The sequence below is a fragment of the Gastrolobium bilobum genome, unplaced genomic scaffold (assembly GCF_033153095.1).
Source record: "Gastrolobium bilobum isolate Gb01-03AN ecotype WA unplaced genomic scaffold, APGP_CSIRO_Gbil_v1 utg17671, whole genome shotgun sequence".
NCBI lineage: Eukaryota > Viridiplantae > Streptophyta > Magnoliopsida > Fabales > Fabaceae > Gastrolobium > Gastrolobium bilobum.
The window spans coordinates 292,890-311,321 of NW_026897259.1; the positions used below are offsets into that span (position 1 = coordinate 292,890).

The 18,432-nt window shown below is 38.8% G+C and overlaps 1 pseudogene; it reads right to left on the minus strand.

Annotated features, from left to right (window-relative positions):
* LOC133305583 (uncharacterized) overlaps window positions 1-9,195 on the minus strand; it is a 36,286-nt pseudogene extending 27,091 nt beyond the window's left edge.
* Between the last annotated feature and the right edge of the window lie 9,237 nt (window positions 9,196-18,432).

Here is an 18,432-nt window from a genome sequence, read left to right on the forward strand (position 1 = left end):
TCTTTTGCTGCAGCAAAGATTGAGTATCTGAGTTGCATTGTGTCTGTTGAAGGAGTGGCAGTGGACCACTCAAAAATACAATATATGGTGGATTGGCCTCTTCCTAGAGATCTAAATGAACTAAGGGGTATTACAGAAGGTTTCTTAAGGGGTGTGGTAAGATAGCAATCCCCTTAACTCAATTACTTAAGAAGGATGTTTTTCATTGGAGTGACAAAGTTACCAAGGCTTTCAACTTGCTCAAGGAAGCCATGGGGAAATTTTCAGTGCTGGTTATGCGAAATTTCTCTAAGGATTTCTTGTAAGCTGAGGCAAGGGAGCTTGTTCTACAAGGACAGATTGGTCATATCAGCAACTGCCCCTTCTATAACTTTTGATGGCTATACACAAACTTCAAACATCCATCACGATGTATGGTATGATACATTCTCAAATTTCACTCTTTCACCTTTCAATATGTTACAAGTAAAAGAAATAGAGGAGCCCCTACATGGGCTAAGGACTTTGTAGTGAATGTCTAAAGTGGATATGTTGTATTTTTAATAACTGTGAATTGGTATCTCAGTATTGTAGTGAAGGTTTAATAGTAAAAAGGCTGTTGTATTGTGATTAGTGAGGTGAGGTGGCAGTCTGTTAGTTAGTTAAGCCCATGTGTCCATTGCTAGAGGATTGCATGTGGTTAGTTAGGTGTCATAGTGATAAAAGGGCATCTGTAACAAAGTGAAGAACATTATGAATAATAAAGTTGTGCATTCTTTCGTTCCCTTCTTGCTTCTCTGTTAGGGTTCATTCCCTTACATTGGTGCTTTCACATTTTTGGACTCACGCAGTTCACGATGAGAATCCAGGAGCTCGCTGAGGAGTTGGGATCTTTTCAAACTCGTGTTGATCGTAGTTTGGAGGACATGCAACAACGATTTGTTGATCATCAAACCCAGTTTGTGAACATCAACAATCAGCTTCAACAAATTCATGCAGCGATTGTAGGAGTCAAAAATCGAATGGGTGATCATGCTACTCCGCGAACGCATCCAGTTTCGAGCAATGCAGAATCTTCAGGGCAGAATCAATTCAGGTTCGACCCTACTGATTCGAGGAATGTGATGCGCTCTGTTAAAATGGAATTGCCTTCATTTGATGGGAAGGATCTAGTGAGTTGGATTTTTCGCACGGAGTTATACTTTGGGCTGCACCAGATACCAGATGCTCTCAAGGTTCACATGGCAGGTATGAAAATGGAAGGCATGGCTGGTCCATGGTTTCAATGGTTGTTTAGTGGAGGCACAATCCAGACGTGGGAGGAATTTACAATTGCTTTGAAGCAACGTTTTGGTGGTACCACATACACTGATCTCAGAGGAGTTTTATCCAAATTAACTCAAGATGGTGCTCTTACCGAATACATCAGGAGCTTTGAGGCATTGATCAAACAGGTAACGGAGTTTTCTAATGCAGTTTTGATGAGCTTTTTCGTTTCAGGATTACAAGCTGATTTGAGAAGAGCAATCCAATTGCATAAACCCACTTCCTTGCATCAAGCAATGCAGTTGGCTTTGACATATGAAGCCCATTACACTGAACTTCGTGTGTCCCTATCTGCTGTTCCTAAGAAATTTTATTCTAAGCCTCTGCCTATTGAACCACATAATCCAAACACCAACTTTGTACCACATAACAAAGCCAGTTTTCCAGCTTTACCATCTACTGTGGCCACCAATAAACCGAGTTTTCCAGCCTTACCACCTACAGCATCCAGTAGGAGGGTGACTAATGACTACTTGCAAAAGCGAAGGGATTTGGGGTTATGCTACACGTGTGATGAGAAGTGGACTTCTAAGCATATTTGTAAAGGAAGAATGTTGTTCATGGTGGGAGATTCTGAGGAAGATGTATTAGACAGTGAGGAACACATAGTCTGGCAACCTGAACAGCTGCCACAGGATCCTATAGAGTCAGCATTACGTCACATGGATGCAGCACTATATTCCATGGAGAGTGACCAGAATCCTAGAGCTTTGCAATTTCAAGTTCAGCTGCGTGGAAGGTTAGTCCCTATTCTCATTGATTCGGGAAGTTCTCATAACTTTGTGCAAAAGGACTTCGCTCTCAGTTTGGGTTTACCGATGGTTAAAATTCCAAAAATGAGGGTGTTTTTGGGTAATGGAGATTTTTTAGTTTGTGATAAGAAATGTCCAGCTGTGGTGTTGAACATTCAAGGGCATGATTTTGTTGTGGATCTTTGGATTGTTGACCTTACTAGTTTGGGAATTATTTTGGGCATCATGTGGTTGAGCTCTTTGGGAAGAGTTATCCATGATTATAGTGATCTATCAATGGAATTTAATTGGAACAACCAGAGGATATTATTGAAGGGACATGGAGGTTTAAAAAAAGGTCCAATTGCTGAATGCTTTGCCTTATCTTTACTGGTTGCTGCAGCCCCCTCTATTATGGAATCCAGTTCCACTGATAGCTTAGCAGAATTGTCAACATTGAAGGATAAAATTCCTTTGGCTGTTTGGAACATATTGGTCCACTATCAAGATGTTTTCCAAGTACCACAGGGTCTTCCTCCTTCAAGGGAGTATGATCAGGCTATCCATTTGACAAGGGGATCAAAGCCAGTAAGTGTGAGGCCTTATCGGTATGGCCATCACCAAAAATCAGAAATTGAGAAGCAAGTGGCTAATTTGTTGGCCTTAGGTTTTATTAAGGTCAACAGGAGCCCTTTTTCCTCACCAGTGTTGCTTGTGAAGAAGCAAGATCATTCATGGAGGATGTGCATTGATTATAGAGCCTTAAACAAAATCACTATAAGGGATCGTTTTCCAATCCCTACTGTAGATGAACTCCTTGATGAATTGAAAGGGGCTAGTGTGTTTTCTAAGCTTGATTTAAGAAGTGGCTATCATCAAATCCGGTTGCTTCATCAAGACACCCTCAAGACAGCCTTTAGGACTCATGATGAACACTATGAATTCTTGGTGATGCCATTTGGCTTAACAAATGCTCCTTCTACATTCCAATCGGCAATGAATCAAATGTTTAAACCTTACTTGAGACGTTTTATCATAGTTATTTTTGATGAGATTTTGATATATAGTGTCCCACTTGATGAACACTTGATTCATTTACAAGTGGCTTTGGAGTGCTTGAAACAGAATCAGTTTAAGGTCAAGCTTAGTAAATGTGGATTTGCCTTGTGGGAAATTGATTATTTTGGGCATCTTGTTTCAGGCGAGGGAGTCAAGGCAGACCCCAAGAAGATCTGTGCAATGTTGGATTAGCCTCAACCAAAAAGTGTGAAACAACTAATGGGCTTCATTTGTCTCACGGGCTATTATAGAAGATTCATCTGTCAATATGCCACTTTAGCAGCTCCTTTAACTGACTTGTTAAAAAGTGAGTCCTTTATTTGGAATGATGAGGCTGCTAGAGCTTTTAAGTTGCTCAAGGAAACCACGACTTCAACCCCTGTTCTTATTTTACCTGATTTCTCTCTTCTTTCTGTGGTTGAGACTGATGCACCATCAATTGGCATTGGGGCTGTGTTGTTACAGAACGGCAGACCAATATCTTATTTTAGCAAGAAATTGGGACCACAAATGAGGGCAGCATCCACCTATGTTGGGAACTCTTTGCTATCACCGAATTTGTGAAGAAATGGAGACATTATTTACTTGGTTCCAAGTTTGTTATCAAGACTGATCATAGGAGTTTGAAGGAACTGCTCTCTCAAATAGTTTAGACCTTGGAACAGCAAAGGTATGCCTGTAAATTGATGGGTTATGATTTTGTCATTGAATATAAGCCTGGTAGCTCCAATGTTGTAGCTGACTGATGGGACGTAAATTTATTCCCATCTAAGCCTATTTTGATGACAAAATACCATACGTTCCCTCATCTGATGAGCAACATCAGCATGAAAATAACTTGTTTTACACATTTGTGACAAAACACAGTGGGGGAACGGATGGTAACGTATTCCTTTAAAATATATTAAAAGGGGAACGAACTGAGACGCATTTAATGCACCTGCTCTATTCATTTAATGCTTCTGTACACTTTGCAGGTAACGTAGAGTTCAAGACATCTAAAAAGCAAGGCGGTGCACCAACTGAGCAGCTGGAAACGTGAAGAGCAGAGAATCAAGAGTTCTCATTGGCTGAAAACAGAAGCAAAGCATGGGAAGGTCTGCAAACAACGGCTAATCATCACCAAATCTTGTTCCATCCAACAATTCACGCAAGCTTCACATTCTGCTGCCACAGTCCCGTCCCCTCATTCAAGCAACTAGCTCCAAAGGAATTACAGTCTTGCCACTCCTCTTCCAGCTATAAATAGGACCACCCTCACACAAAAACATAATCGAATCCTGGAGGGTTTGCAGTCCGAAAGGAAGAGATCACTTAGTAGTAGTTAGTAACTTAGTTTAATTTTAAGTTGTAACTGTAGTTAAGTGACAACCCCTTTTCTCTTCTCTGTAAACAACCATCAAGAGTCCTCACGAGCAAATACCCATATTTCTCCATTTTCTGCTTCTTTTTGTAAACTGTCTTTTAAATTAATATAAGTGTTTTTCTCTTCGTTCCAATCGTTATCTCTTGACTGAATCTCGGGTCTATGTGATCTCAGTTGAGAATAATTATGTTTAAACTATCAGCCCTCAGCTGAACTATCTGTGGAACGGGTAAACTGTGAAACTCTTAAAGAACTGTTTTCAAAACTCTTGACCGAAGCTTTTTGTATCTCTTTGGCTAAGTAAGCTATATTCATTGTGCGTCAATGTAAATTGGGTACATACTGAGAAAGGAACTTCCATAAGAAAGGGATTTCAGACAGCTTAGCCATTTGGGGAAGGTAGATGTCATGGCAAAAACGCTACTGGTCACCTTAGGAATAAGGGGCCAACTCGTCCATTTTAAGGTTCTGAACTAACTACCTGTTGGAGTCAAGGGAGCATAGGAATATGGGAACTTGTGAGCCATCTAGACCATGAGCTGAGGAATCAGAGTTGGCAGGCAAAGAAACTGGGACAAAGCCAAAAGGTGCTAAGTCTTGAGCAGAGAAAACAGCCTCTTTAAGAGTGAAGCAGTGAATCTGTTCCTTCTGTTAAACTGTTTTAACCACCACCCTGTTGTCTCTTGATTATAGTTATTTCTGTTTTAGTAGTTTTTATTTTATTTAGTACTTATAAAAACTCCAATGATTATTATCTCACCTTCTTCTAAACAGGAAGGATAACATATATAACGCAGCGAGCAACTGTTTGCCATCAGATTGAATCTACTGCTCCTGAGGAACGTTGTCAAGACAGTAGGGAATGTTTGACCAGACAGTTCATTTACTAACTTTTCTTCTCATTTTCATTCTTTATAAACAGTGATAAAACAAAAATTAGCACTCTATCCTCGTGGGAACGATAATTTGGGCATTAATACTCCCTTTATTACTTGATGCGTGCACTTGGGTTCGAACTAGGAGACGAATCTGTGTTCTGCAAGAACAGAGGAACGTCCCCTATCAGAACTTATATTTTTCCACCATCAGCAAACCACCCAACACTGACTCATTGTCTAGAATGTATGAGGAAGAGCAATCAGGTGCTGTCTTGTCCTTAATATCCGAAATTAGTTTTGATATCATTGATCAAATCAAAGGTGAAAATGCCACTGATTCAAAATTGCTGTCTTTACATTCCAAATTAAGCAATGGGGTGTCTATTGATCCTCATATTACAGCAAGAGAAGGAGTGTTGTATCATAAAAACTGCTTGATGTTAAGTTCCAAGTCTGAGTTGAAGCAGATTTTGATGAATGAGGCACATGCTACTCCAATTGGGGGTCATGCTGGTGTGACCCGAACCTTGCTTAGATTATCAGCATCCTTCTATTGGTCTCACATGAGAAGAGAAGTTACTGACTTAATCAAGAATTGCTCAGTCTGTCAAATGGTGAAGACAACAACATCACCTCCTTTTGGCTTGTTGCAGCCCTTACCCATTCCAGAAGGGGTATTTGAAGACCTTAGCATGGATTTCATCACTGGCTTGCCATTATCTCGAGGCTTTCAATCATTTTTGTAGTGGTGGATCGCCTCTCCAAGTATGCACATTTTGGTGCATTGGCCAGTTCTTATACAACAGCCAAGGTAGCATCTGTATTTTGTGATATGGGGGTTAAATTGCATGTATATCCGAAGACTATTGTGTCTGATAGGGATAGTGTCTTTCTAAGTCAGTTTTGGACCTTGTTGTTTAAGTTTAGTGGGACCAAGTTGCATGCTAGTACTCTTATCACCCTCAATCGGATGGGCAGTCTGAAGTGACTAACAAATACTTAGAACAGTATCTAAGAGCTTTTTGTTCTGATGAGAATCACAAGTGGTCCCTATACTTGAGTTGGGCTGAGTTACACTATAATACAGCTCATCATGCTTCTATTGGTATGAGTCCCTTCCAGGCCGTGTATGGTAAACTGCCACAAGTAATTCCTTATTATTCACAAGGGTTGGTCAAGGTAGAAGCAATGGATACAACTTTAGTTCATCGAAATGAATTACTTGCTCAACTTAAGCATCACTTGCAAGGAGCTCAGAATCGAATGAAAATTCAAGCAGATAAGCATAGAAAGGATATTTCCTTGGCAGTGGGTGATTTGGTTTTGGTGAAGCTTCAACCTTACAGGCAGATGACTGCAGTCAGAAGGAACAATCAGAAACTGGCCAAAAGATACTTTGGTCTATTTCCCATTATCATAGTTTTGAGTCCAGTTGCTTATCAATTACAACTTCCAGCTGGTTGTAAAATACATCCCTCATTTCATGTTTCAGTTCTGAAACCTTTCAGAGGAAACCATCCTGATTTAATTCCCACTGTGCCTGCATTTAGTCATGGGAATTACCCTGTTCAGGAACCAGTAGCTGCTTTGATGTCTCGCAAGGTTTCTGACAAAAATAAATCTGGTACTCAATGGTTGGTGCAATGGTCTCATTCTTTGCCTGAGAATGCTTCTTGGGAAGATGAAGATTATCTCAAGTCCTACTATCCCAATTTAAACCTTGAGGACAAGGTTGATTTGGAAGACAGGGGTATTGGTATCTCAGTATTGTAGTGAGGGTTTAATAGTAAAAAGGCTGATGTATTATGATTAGTGAGGTGCGGTGGCAGTCTATTAGTTACTTAAGCCTATGTGTCCATTGCTAGAGGATTGCATGTGGTTAGTTAGGTGTCATAGTGATAAAAGGGCATCTGTAACAAAGTGAAGAACATTCTGAATAATAAAGTTGTGCATTCTTTCGTTCCCTTCTTGCTTCTCTGTTAGGGTTCATTCCCTTGCACAATACTTTCATTTTCATCCTACCAAGCACATCCTAAGTCTTTAAGAGAACAAAGTGTGTTATATGTATAAACACACTGCAAGCTTTCAAAAAAATAAATAAATGCACAAGATCTAACCAACTTACATCTGAAGACTAGACGACATGTTTCGTAATTTAATCTTAAAAAAAGGCATTGGCACGTGCACATTGAGATATCTAAAGAGAAGAGAAAAATAATCATCGGAAACTATTCCTTTTTTCATGAAATACTCTCTTGAGGACACAACTAGCCAACAAGCATCGATGAGTTCAAATCAGTTTGCTCATAGCAGACTTCAAGGCTTCAGACTCAAACTTGTGCTGCAAAATAGTATTGTGCACCTTTTGAGTGTAGAAAAGCATACTATCTACCATAACGTGCATCAAGTAAAAAACGATGGAAAGAACTAAGCAAACATAATTACAAGGAATTTTCATATTCCAAAAATACAAAAATCAAATAAGAATAAAAAGAACACAAACCTTGACTGGGAATGTTTCCTTCGGAAGTTTTGTTGTAAGAAGCTCTCTTAAACGACGGATTGCTTTAAATTTTTCCGCAAGAATGTCAAGCAACGGTAACAATTCTTCAATTTTTAATGGAAAGTTCGGGGAAAGCCAAAGAACAGGCATCATCCCTCTCTCGTACTCACTATTACCATTTTCATCCTTCTGGCTACTGCTGAATTTGTTTTTTCCCTTGTGGTGCTCCTTTTCTCTATGTCCACCAGACCGTCCATTCTTTCCCTTCGTTACATTATTTGTGTGGCCATATCCATCTGATGAATTCAATGCAGCTTCTAATTGCTTTCTTTCTTCCTCTGTCATAATGTCATCAAAGTTTTCATTGTCCTTCTTACTTTCCTTACAAGTTAACTTGACCTGAGTTGGAGCTCCAGGAACCCTTTTGGATTTTACACTTAGAATCACATTTTGCATGTCATACACCTTAGCTTTCCATGGCCCCACCATTTCTTTTCTCTCCTTTCGCCTCCATGTATACTGTGGAACAAGAACTGCATGACTCACATCAATCCCAACCCTGACTACTTTAGCCTCATCACGCTTTACAGTCAACGTTTCCCTAACTTCCCTATCAGTCGGTTTAGAAGGTGAAGAAGGTGAAGAAATAACAAGTAGTTCCTTCATCTTGTGTCTGATCAAGCACAATGATCCAGGGGTTTTCTTCCCATCATTTAAACCATCCCCAAAGAAAAGAATGCTCTTATCAGACCTCTTCATTTTCAAACCATCAAAACCTGCCAAAGACATATCTGCCCTCATATTCCCACCCCTTTTCCAAATTTTGCAAGTGTCTGAGGGAAAAATCCTTGAGATGAAAGGCATTACAGAACTATCAAAATGGAATGTAATCTCCATGTAAAAGTCTTTCATCCTTCTCAAGGTCCCCGCATAAAATGGCAACCTTCTATGCCATTTTTCATCATTAATGTTCCATGAATGCTTAATCATAATCATTGCTATGTTATCTTGTTTATTAATGATAGCTTCTCTAAGAGCACTCCATCCTTCCTTGTTCTTCAAGCTATCATTTGCCCCAGCAACCATGAGCATTTCAGTGGCTACAACATCACCAAGTTTTGCAGCCAAGTGAAGAGGGGTGTCACCATTTGGCACATCCCTTCTATTCACCACAGCAGAAATTGCAGCAGCCTTCTCATCCTCGGCTACTGAGGCAGCCTCAGTTTTAATCTCATACGGATTACTAAGTTTTGGAAGACCTGCAAGTATCTCCCTAAGACCTGTATAATCCTTCAATATTATGGCCTTGTGCACAGTGCTATGAGCATATGCTGAGACATTAATTCCTGCCATACCTCAAGGGTAGAGGGTACCTACCCACAGTAATCAATAATCACAACCACACTCCGATTCAATCATCCAAAACTAGAATCAGGAGGAACTTAAAAAATGAAACAGGTCCATTGCCAGTTGCCCCTTAAAACTGAAATTTTTTCATTACACCATAAATGAAAACAACCAAACAACAGAATCCATATAACGTAGACAACCGTTAGAAGCAAAAAAACCAAGCATTTCATGAGACATGAATCTATAATGGGAAACTCAAGAGAGATAAATGGGAAAAATGTAAAGAGGGGAAATCTCAGAGGAAATAGAATAAAGAAATATTTACTTATAATGGGAACTAGAAGTGAGGGGCAGATAAAGTTACTTTGAAACAAAAGGCTTAAAATTAGAAAAGGTTATTTTAGACCAGCATGTTTGTGGGTCTGAGAGTGGAAGAAAGAAAATTCAACTCTCCCAAATTAAGCCTTGTATATTGAGGGCAATTTTTTTCTTTTTAAGATTATTCTAATTTTCAAAATATATTTTGAAAATTGAAACTTTTTCAGGAATTTTCTCTTTAAGAAGATGTTGAAGTGACACAAATGTTGCATGTTTGCAAGCTGACTCACATTAAGTTCCCAACCAATAGCCTTTCATTTTTTAAATTAATAAGTATTTTAAATTATTTTTAAAAAAAACAAAGGCTATTTACGAGGGATTAGTTATCTAACCATCTAATTATTCTTCATTTTAACAAATGGTTAATAATTTTTTCAAAAACATAAAGGGGTTCTATACACAAAATTAAATTACTAAGTAAACGTAATTGATATATGTCAGAGTGTCCGTGCGGTTACCTGGTTGACGATGGTACTTTGTTGTGTATTTCGTTCGAGCGAAGGGAAATGACGAAGAAGAAGAGAGGAAGAGAGAATTTGGGAACCAAATTTTATTCGATCAGTTTTCACTAATTTATAGACAAAAATAACAACCTATTATACTAATGATAAAGCTGAATCAGAGATATGATAAATGCTGAAATCCTAATCCTTTGAATTCAAATATTTTCTAGAAGGCTGATAATATAAGTTGGCCAATTTAAGTTGTGTAATACTATAAGTACTTGAGCTCCCTATTATTGCGTCCGAGCCTTGTTACATGGGTTGCTACACTTAATTAAACTAGGGTGGAATACGTAATTAGGTTAGATTTTTAGGTTATTTGACCATTTGGGGGCATTACAATTAGAGGTGTGCATAGGTCGAATTGAATTGGAATTTTTGAAAAACCGAACTGAATTGGTTTAAACGATTCATTTCAGTTCAAAACTGATTCGGTTTAGTTCGAAAATGGTTCGATTCGATCGAAAACGGTTCAATTCGGTTCGGAACCAGTTCAGGTTGACCATATTCTGAAAAGAAAAAATAAATAAATAAATAAATAAAGTAATAAAAATCAGTTTGGTTAGGTTCGAAAACAATTCGATTCATGAACTGGTTTTTAAAAATTGGTTATTTTAAGTGCAATTCACTTCACGGTTCGGTTCAGCTTTTTGGTTATTTTACACATCTCCAATTACAACGTATATTTTATATATTTGGTATGCCTCTAAAGTTATTTTCTAGTGGGAAGTCTTTAATTTCGCTGATTGGCCCTCACAAAATTGCGTGAATACCACCAACAATGTAAACTTCCAACATGCGATCAATTTGTTGCTCCAAGACTTTGTTCATCATTAGTTGGTAAGTCGCACCTGCGTTTTTTCAATCCAAATGGCATATTAGTATAGCAGTATATGACTTTTTATGTTATGAATGTTGTGCTTTCTTCATCTTCTTTATGCATTGGGATTTGATTATGGGCCCGTTTGGATGGATTTTATTTTTCTTCAAAAGCTATTTATTTAGGGAAATAATTCTTACTACGAAGTTCGTTTGGATGTCTGCTTTGAAAAAAAAGAAGCCAAAACCTACTTTTTTTGAAAGCTAAAATTTTTAGTTTCTAAAAAAATAAAAGTCAAAAGTCAAATATATTTTCACAAACCAAATAACTTTTTAAAAATCTAAATAGTTTTAACTTCTGAGAAAAGCACTTTTAAAATAAGAAAGAAAGAAAAGGTCCCTTTTTACTAGCTTATCCGAATGGGCTCTATATCTTGAGTAAGCATCCAAAAACTAGAGGATCTGATATCCTGAAGAGTTATCCACCAACTTGGCAATGTTAGGCAATGTATATGGATCTTTTAGGCATGCTTTGTTTAGATCTGTATAGTTCACACACATTCTCCACTTTCCACTTGCCTTATTCACAAGGACTATGTTGGACAACCATGTTGAATAATTGATTTCTCTTATGACTCTTGCTTGCAAAAAGTTTCTGACTTCATCGTTGGTAATTTTTTGTCTTTCTAGGGCCACTTTTCTTTTAACACTGGTTTGGTTTTGGGGTCAATGGATAAATCGTGTGAAAAATGGGGGATCAATACCTAGCATGTCCACATATGTCTAGGCGAATAAATCCTTATTTTCCAAAAGGAATTCAATCAACTTTTGTTTCTCATCTGGGGGCCAATGTCGCCCCACCTTTTTGATGTTTTCTGGGTGTGGGCCTACTTGTACTTCTTATAGCTCCCCATTTGGCTGGGGGAAACATCCTGCAGCTTTTCTCGTACATCAAGGTCAATCATATGTACCGAGGCTTTCCTTTGTTATCCTCCACAATTTGATATCTAGGTTTTGATGTGGTGTTTACCTTGAGGTTCACATTGTAACAACTTTGATCCAATTTTTGATGCCATCTAACAACAACTACTCTTCCTTGGGGATCTATGAATCTAACAAGTAAGTGGGGCATGGATATGATCTCCCCTAGACTAATTATCGATGGCCTACCAATGACCACATTATATGCTGAAAGGCAGTAATAACATAAAAGTACATCTTGATGGTTTTTTGTTATAAAGTAATGCGGGTGTTATGTGTGAAGTTATGTTTGTCAGGTTTATAGCTTATAAGTAGCCTTTGATAGTTTGTATGAAATGTAGATTTGACAACAGAAAGTTTATTTTGTAGATACACAAGTATGGTTGTCTCTTGCATCTGTATGGATATTCAATTCTAACAAATTGGTATCAATGCTATGGAGAAAAAGAGCGAGTTAGAGGTGAAAGTAAAATGACCTTGAAGGTCGAGGCATGTGATAGGGAAAAACAAAATTTTTCGCTAGCGGAACACACATGCATATCAAGATATGTGCTTTAAGACGTATATTATACCTTGTTCGTGAAACTTCAGGATGATCAAGGTCAGGTCTGAAGGGTTCAAACCCTCTAACGTTGATCCACACCACGCGCGTCTAGATGCAAGAACTCCTTCTTGTAGAACCACCAATTGATCACCACAATAAGGCTTGCTATGCGCTCAATATATGAAAGAGGAGGCTAGGCAAATGTGTTTAGAAGAGTGATGTTTTCAGAGAGAAAACCTCACAAGGTGGCGCATGGAAGGAGGAGAGAATGGCTAGGTCTTTTTTCAAAAAACCCTTAGGAGGAACACACTTATATTTCGCACAAGAGTGAAGGAATAAATAAGTGAAATCAGATTTTTCACCTCCAAATTCTATGAAAGTGGCGCACACCAAAATGAGGAGATAAAGGAGTTGTTGCAATTCAAAACCCCTAACAACCTCTCTATTGAATCCTTATGAGATAAGGTCTTTATCTAATCAAGATTCTGACCTGATGGTCATCACATGACCACTCATACTGTGCGCCCCATTCAGTCCCAAAAGGAGTCCAGATTCGTTTGAGTAGTTGCATTGAAACTTGAATCAACTCACTCAAATATTCTCCCAACAGACCGTATCTTTTGGAGCTGATTTTGATGACTAAATGACACTCACCAACAGCCCAAATCAGCGCCCCAATCTTCTTGGATCATGTTCAAAAGATCTCCTCTTGATACTAGTGATTTATTCCAACAAGATCTTATCTTATCCTTTTGTTATGAAACAACTTTTCATAGTCAATTCAAATTTGAATTCAAATATTTAAATTCGAATATTCAAACATTCAAATTCAAACTTTCAAACATTCAAATTCAAAATTCAAATTCAAATTTCAAATTTCAAAATTCAAATTCAAATTTCAAATTTCAAATTTCAAAATTCAAATTTCAAATTTCAAATTTCAAATTCAAAATTCAAATTTCAAAATTCAAATTCCAAATTTCAAAATTCAAAATTCAAAATTTAAATGTTTGATAATTAATTTAACCAATTAAATTAATTAGTAGTGTCTTGGACTATCCAAGCCCATTACTGTGATCCATGCGCCCTCCACCCTCAAGGTGGACTTCCAAACTACTTCTTGGACTAATGACCATTATTAGGCCCAATACCTTTAATGTTAGTTCATCTAGACAATTAGGTGTTAGCGTGTGACCCATTAGGTCCAACATAGCCACTGACATAAATGGGTTTGGGCCCAATAAGCCCACAACCCATCTAATGACAACACAGAGCACTAGCAATGATTTGTTGCCCCAGAACTAGTTAGATTAATGACTTGATCATCCTATTACACATATTTGGTTGCCGTATGTATTTTCTTTCGTCTCGGTTACCTTCCCTCAAAACCTAGGGTAAGGAAACGTATCAACCCTTGCGGTTTAGGGTAAGCTTTATTCGAAACAGGGAATCTTCAATTTACTGACTCTAAAAGTAGATCATCTCATGATCTCTTTTACTATGCATAGATTCCCGAGTCCCTGTAAATGTTATCCCGATTTCTCCGGTTTACAGATAACCTAATCTCTCACAGAGATTTGACGAATTCCTTCAGCTTATCACCCTAGCCCTGTGCTCTTTCAGGACAAGCCCAACAATATACCTATGAGTCTCCATGTTTCAGGCAGATGAGGTATACAGTCAAAGCATGCCTTCTAGAACACAGTCTAGGTAATAACTTCTGGTCTAAGGAAAGACATACCCAAATATAAAGAGACTACTCTAATGATACTCTCTGTGAGATTCCCTCATAGAGTCTCTTTTGTGGGTCTGTTCAGTGCGAACTGTACCCTTATAGGTCCACCCACGACTTTAGCTAAGACATCTCCATATCTGTAGCTCATGAGGTCTTTACCTTGCGTCCGAATACAAGTAGATAAGTCGTGCTAGTCTTACCCGAGATCACTGATCCTCATTCTCAGTGTCTCTAGACTAGGAACATAAAATTAGGAATAAACATCCAATATCCTTGAATCCTCATTATCGTGATCTCATCACGGATACTCAAGAGATACCTATTTTATTCCAAGAGGTTTATCCAGTTACTCATATATAATATTAACAGTAATAACGAGACAAAATATGAAACAGGATAAAGAATGCTTTTATTTATTTGCGACAATACAAAGTCCACTTATGTCCTAATCTAATCAAAAGATTGTCTCTAGGACATCCATATACTAACAAGCTCCCACTTGGCCTAGAGCCAATCAGACCTAAGTCGTATACCCAAATCCTCATAATGACTATCATGTTTTCTCTGAGAAACAGCCTTTGTCAGAGAATTGGCTAGGTTATCATTTGTGGGAACATAATCCATCTTTACATCCATCCTATCAATGATTACTCTAATCAGGTGATATCTGCGGAGCACGTGTTTAGATCTTTGCTGAGACATAGGTTCCTTTGACTGCGCAATGGCTACAGTGCTTTCGTGAAGCAACTGTATGGGCTCATCTACGCTTGGAACCACCCTTAGTTCAGATATGAACTTCTTGATCCACACGGCCTCCTTAGCCGCTTCTGAAGCAGCTATGTATTCAGCTTCTGTCGTTGAATCTGTTGTTGTCTCCTACTTGGAACTTTTCCAAGAAACTGCCCCACCATTTAAGGTGAATACGAACACTGATTGTGACTTACAGTCATCTTTGTCACTCTGAAAGCTGGCATCAGTGAACCCTTTCACTGAAACCTCATCAACCCCACCATAGACCAGAAACACATCCTTAGTTCTTCTTAAGTACTTAAGGATGGTCTTGACTGCTGTCTAGTGACCATCTCCAGGGTCAGACTGGTATCTGCTCGTAATGCTTAAAGCATATGAGACATCTGGTCTCGTACATATCATGGCATACATGATGGATCCAATAGCCGAAGCGTATGGAATTCCACTCATGCGATCCTTCTCAGGCTGTGACTTAGGACATATAGCCTTTGAAAGATGTACCCCATGACTGACGGGAAGAAAACCCCTTTTCGACCCTTCCATGCTAATCCTCTTTAGCATCTTGTCAACATACGTGGATTGAGATAAACCCATCATCCTATTGGATCTATCTCTATAGATCTTTATACCAAGTATAAAGGCCGCTTCTCCCATATCCTTCATGGTGAAGCCTTTTGAAAGCCACTCTATCGTTATTTGTAATGTGGGGATGTCATTTCCTATTAAAAATATGTCACCTACATAAAGTACCAGGAAGACGACATTACTCCCACTAACCTTCTTGTAAACACAAGGTTAATCCTCGTTCTTGATAAAACCGTTACTCTTAACGATTTCATCAAAACGAATATTCCAAATCCTTGATGCCTGCTACTATTGCAAGCATGATCCTAATAGATTTGATCATGTCAACCGGTGAGAAAGTCTCATCATATTCAACTCCTTGTTTTTGACGATACCCTTTCGCCACCAACCTAGCTTTGTAGGTCTGAATGTTGCCATATGCATCAGTCTTTCTTTTAAAGACCCATTTGTTACCGATAGGAACTATTCCTTGCGATTTAGGAATCAAGGTCAATACCTTGTTTCGATACATCGAATCCATTTCAGATTCCTTGGCTTCGAGCCATCTAGAAGAGTCAACATTGTTGACTGTCTCTTTGTAGTTACTTGGTTCATCATCCTCGGCGGTTTGCTGATTCTCAATCACAAACCTATACCTCTCAGGTGGATGGATGACCCTCGTTGACCTCCGAAGTTGTGTTTACTTCTCTATTGGAGAACGTCGCCTGCGGAGCAGACTCGGGTTCCTCAATCTGTTCATGTGGTTCTTGAACTTCTTCAAGATCAATCTTACTCCCACTGGCTCCTTGAGAGATCAAATCTTTCTCAAGGAACTCAGCATTTTTGACACAAACACCTTGTGTTCATCCATTGAGTAAAAGTAGTATCCCTTAGTACCTTTGGGATACCCCACAAATAAACATTTAGTACTCTTAGCACTAAGCTTGTCTGATGCCAACGCTTTGACATAAGTTGGCGATCCCCGTACCCTGAGGTAACTCAGGTTGGGTCTCTTACCGTTCCATATCTTATATGGTGTGGTCTGAACAGATTTAGACGGTACCCTATTTAGAAGGTATGTCGCTGTGTCTAAGGCATATCCCCAAAACGATTTTGGAAGTTGAGTCTCACTCATCATAGACCTAACCACGTCTAACAAGGTCTTGTTTCTCCTTTCGGAGACACCATTTTGGTGTGGTGTGTAAAGTGCAGTAAACTGCGAGAGAATTCCTTTTTCTCTTAGATAATACTGAAACTCATGGCTCAGATATTCACCACCATGATTTGATCGCAATGACTTAATCATCTTGCCACGCTGTTTCTCTACTTCATCAGTAAAGGTAATGAAATAAGAGTATCCTCCTCTAGCCTCAATAGACATTGGGCCACATACATCAGAGTGAATGAGTTCTAATAACTCACTAGCCCTATGAATCTCAAGCCCATTGGGCTTTTGATGAATCATTTTCCCAGCTAGACAAGATTCACATTGTCCATAGGATTCCAAATCCTTGGAATCTAGGTATCCATCTCTATGCATCCTAGACAATCTTGTTTCATTTATGTGCCCCAGTCTATAGTGCCAAAGATAGAATTGATTATCTATCCTAGGTCATTTCACATCTACATTGAGCACTTCAGTTCCCATTTCCAAAACATACAAGCCATTTATTAAAGAAGCGGTACCAAAAATAATATCATTCAAAATGATAGAAAATGTACCGTCCCTAATAGTGAAAGCAAAACCATCTTGTTCTAAACAAGAAATAGAAATAATGTTTCTAGAAATGCCGAAAACATAAAGACAATTATTAAAATGCAATAAGAGGCTCGTAGGCTGATGAGGTCGGTATCTCCACCAGCATTAGAAGCAACTCTTGCTCCATCACCAACGCGGAGGTCCACCTCGTTCTTCTCCAATCTTCTAGGGCTCCTAAGCACCTGCAATCGCATTGCAGATTATAAGAACCATAACCGGTATCCAATACCCATGAAGTCGGATTAGCACAAGAATAATTTATCTCAATCATGTAAATACCTGAGGTAGAAGCATCACCATGCTCCTTCACACTCTTCAGGTAGTCTGGACAGTTCCTCTTCCAATGGCCATTCTTGCCACAATGGAAGCATACAACATTGCTTTTGTCCTTGGGTGCACTCTTACATTTCTCTTTGCCCATTTTGTTATTGGATTTTCCTTTGGGCTTAAGGGAGTCGCCTTTTGCAGGCTCCTTGCCCATACCCTTGGCCCTTTTAGGCCCACCAATCAGAAGAGCTTGTGTCTCATCCTTCTTGATAGACATTTCAGCAGTTGTTAACATACTTAACAACTCTGGCAAGCTCACAAGCATCCCATGCATGTTGTAATTCATTGTGAATTCACTAAAAGAAGGAGGAAGTGATGATAGAACTAAGTCATTAATTAATTCAGCATCCATTGTGAACCCTAAACCCTCTAGCTTCTCAATGAGCGCTATCATCTTCAGTACATGGCGGTTAAAACACATACCTTCAGTCATCTTGCATAGGAACAATTCCCTAAAGGTCTCATACCTCTCATGTCTGCCTTTAATATCATATAACTCCTTGAGATGCAGGATAATAGAGGGGGCATCCATATGCTCGTGCTGTTTACGCAGTTCAGGCGACATGGATGCCAGCATGATGCAACAAGCCAACACATTATCATCCATGTGTTGCTTGTGGGCCTCGAAATCAAATTCCGTGAACCCATCTTCCCCTTCCTTAGGCGCAATAGGTAAAGCAGTGTCAAGGACATAAGCAACTTTTTCGGTCCGCAGAACATTTCTGACGTTCCGAAACCAGCCCATAAAATTAGGACCGGTCAGTTTGTTCGTATCGAGTATTGAGCGCAGTGACAGTGAATTAGTCATACTAAAAACTGAAAATGTAAAGATAGATTAATTAATATATATTGTCGTGTAACAAATTATTAAAGTCTTTAA